Consider the following 3751-nt stretch of genomic DNA (forward strand, 5'->3'; position numbering starts at 1 on the left):
GCACCAGATCTCATTACAGATGGTTGTGAGCCACCATGTGGTTGCTGGGAATTGAACTCAGGACCTCTGGAAGAGCAGCCAGTGCTCTTAACCACTAAGCCATCTCTCCAGCCCCCTGTTAACTTGTTTTACTTGAAGTGATATCTTACTTTATTAATTCTTGACAAAATCTGAATGCTGTCATTTATCATTCACTGAGTTCAAGTAAAAATGCTATTTCCTGAAAAACAAGCATGACTGTCTTAACTCTTGACTCTAATGATTTAAGTGTCTGATCTTAAGACAACTGTCATGCCCTAGTATGCAGTAGAAATGTTTTGCATACAGTTCTTATTTCGTTATTCAAAATATCTAAAGGATAAGCACTTTTATTAAACAATCTTTTTATTTTACATACCAATCCCAGTTCCCTCTTCCTCCCCTCCTCCTACTACCCTCACCCCACTCCCCATCTGTAGTGATAGGAGCGGTGGGGCTGCCCCGGCTCCCACATGGCTAGCTTATGCCTGAAATAATTACACAGAAACTGTATTCTATTAAACACTGCTTGGCCCATTAGCTTTAGCCTCTTACTGGCTAGCTCTCACATCTTGCTTTAACCCATTTCTAATAATGTGGGTAGCCCCACGAGGTGTGGCTTACCAGGAAAGATCTTAACCTGCGTCTGTTTGGACTGGGAGATTCATGGTGACTGCCTGACTAGGCTTCTTTCTCCCAGCATTCTGTTCTGTTTACTCCACCTACGTAATTTTCTGTCCTATTAAAGGGCCAAGGCAGTCTCTTTATTTAACCAATGAAATTAACACAAAACAGAAGACTCTCCCCTATCACCCATCCATTCCTCAGAGAGGGTGAGGCCTCCCTTGGGGAGTCAACAAAGTCTGTCACATCACTTGAGGCAGGGCCAAGGCCTTCCTGTATCTAGGCTGAGCAAGGTATCCCTCCATAGGGAATGGGCTCCAAAAAGTCAGTTCATGCACTAGGGATAAATACTAGCTAGTTTCATGACAGGTGGCCCCACAAACTGCCCAAGCCACACAACTGTCACCCACATTCAGAGGGCCTAGTTCAGTCCTATTCAGTCAGTCCAGAGTCAGTGAGCTCCCTCTAGCTCGGATCAGCTGTGTTTGTGGGTGTCCCCATCATGGTCTTGGCTCCTCCCTCTCTATGATTAGACTCCAGGAGCTTGGCCCAGTGCTTACCTATGGATCTCTGCATCTGCCTCCATCAGTTGCTGGATGAAGGTTCTATGATGACAATTAAGGTAGTCATCAATCTGCTTACAGCGGAAGGGCAAGTAAGGCCCCCTCTCCTCTATTGCTTAGATTCTTAGCTGGAGTCATCCCTGTGGATTCCTGGGAGTTTCCCTAGTACCTGGTTTCTCACTAACACCACAATGGCTCCCTCTATCAAGACATCTCTTTGTTTGCTGTCCTTCTTTGTCCTTCCCCCAACTGGACCATCCCAATCCCTCATGTACATAAACTATTTCTAATGATGGATGGTGTTCTTCTCTTCCCTTTCTCCCCTCCCCACTCCCCTTTTACCTTCTACCCTCTCCCCAAACTCCCACTTTACTCAGGAGATCTTGCCTATTTCCCCTTCCCAGGGGGAGCCCTGGGAAGGGCTCTCTTGGGTCTTTCTTGTTTCCTGACTTCTCTGGGGTTGTGGACTGTAGGCTGGTTATCCTTGCTTTATGTCTAATATCCACTATGAGTATGTCCATACTGTGTTTGTCTTTCTGAGTCTGGGTTACTTCGCTCAGGATGTTTTTTCTAGTTCCAAAGGATAAGTACTTAGGAACTCTACGTTTAATAAAACTATCACTTTGCTAGCAACATTCTTGGGTGAAATTAGGGCTTTTTTCTTTACATGAAAACATGAAAGGGAAGGATAAAAAGAATGCCTACCAATACACCCCGATTCCTGCTGTCATTTGCATCCTCGGTGTCCCCCAAAAGTCCATATGCTAAAGACTTAGTCCCCAGCATTCCACTGTTGGTTGGTGGTGGGCCCTTTAAGAGGTGGAGCCTAGGTCCTGGAGAGATGGCTCAGTGGTTAAGAGTACTGGCTGCTCTTCCAGGGATCCTGAGTTCAATTCCCAGCAACTACCTGGTGGTCAACTATAATGAGATCTGGTGCCCTCTTCTGGCCTGAATGTTATATACATAATAAATAAATCTTTAGAAAAAAGAAAAAGAGGTGGAACCGGGTGGTGGTGGCACACACCTTTAATCCCAGACAGGGTAGCTCTGGCTGCTCTGGAACTAGATCTGTAGACCAGGCTAACCTGGAACTCACAGAGACCTGCCTGTTTCTGCTTCTTGAGTGCCAGGATTAAAACCTTGAACCACTACAACCTGGCAAGTTCCACAGCCTTAACATTTATACTACAGTATCAGCAGGCTCTTTAAGATCTTCTGCAGTTGGTGGCCCCACCTTTTGAAGGCTGGTTTAGAACCATTTGGGACCATTAGGTCAGTCTCCACAGAGTGAGCAGCTACCTGCTTGCACAGAAATTAGTGCTAGGATTTAAGACACAGCAAAACAAAGACAGGACAGCTCTCAGGTTTGTAAGAAGCTTATTACTAGATTCATTCTGCTTTGTGCTAGAACCAGGCAGCTAAAAGACACTTAGCATTATGTTCCAAGAGCTTTATATCACATGCTCTCATTTAAGCCTCAGAGTAACCATAGAAAGTTAGTGTGTAACCCCTGTATCCCAGAACATGGTACTACCATGGCAGCATCATGTGCCTAACTCTAAGATGCATGTTTTTAGTTATAATGTCTCATTTCATGTTTTTGAAAAGATTTATTTATTATTTTTATTGAAGTATATGTATGTGTTCCTTTGTGAGTTCATATACATCACATGTGTGTAGATACCCATGGAGGCCAGAAGAGAGCATCAGACTCCTTCTGATGGTACTGGAGATAAAGGTGGTTGGGGACTGATTGATGTGGGTGCTAGCAACTGAACCTGAGTCCTCTTGCAAGAGCAGTGCATGTTCTTCACCACTGAGCCATGTATCCAACCCTCATTTCACACTCAATCCATTAAGACATATTTTTACTGCCAGCTGGTTATGCTCTAGACTGTTTTAGCATACTACCATGCACAGACTTCCACAGAAACACCATTATATCACAAAGAGCAAAATGTGAAATTTTCCTTCTTAGAAATTCTCATATTTCAGTCAGGCTGTGTTGGTGCACGCCTTTAATCCCAGCACTCAGGAAGCAGAGGCAGATGGATCTCTGTGAGTTCAAGGCCAGCCTGGTCTACAGAGCGAGTTCCAGGACTGGCTTCATAGCTACTGGGAAGCCCTGTCTTGAAAAACCAAAAAAAGAAAAAAGAAATCCTCATATTTGTAAATATGACAACACACATCCAATTTTTCCAAGTTGTTTATTTCTATTAACATCTTGATCTGTAAAAACCAGGAAGTGTAAAAAAACAAAAACATCTCCCAAGGGAAAAAAATGTTCCTGAAAAGCCAAGTGTTGAAGCAATATGAAGAGTTGGTGAAATGGGTGATAAAACAAGTCTGCAGTTGGCATTTTCATGCAGAGTGGTGTGTGTGCACGTGTATGTGCGCTTCCAGCTGCTTATTATGTTTGAGAACCAGTTACAGAAGCATCATAATCTCCAAAGAATCCCAAAATGTTATCCAAGCCCTTAAATGTCTTTTGAGTTGAGCTGCTTCAACATTTTGCAAAATGTAGCATATACACTTGCACTGCTTCT

Source organism: Microtus ochrogaster, chromosome 2, assembly GCF_000317375.1.
Source record: "Microtus ochrogaster isolate Prairie Vole_2 chromosome 2, MicOch1.0, whole genome shotgun sequence".
In the NCBI taxonomy this organism is placed as follows: domain Eukaryota; kingdom Metazoa; phylum Chordata; class Mammalia; order Rodentia; family Cricetidae; genus Microtus; species Microtus ochrogaster.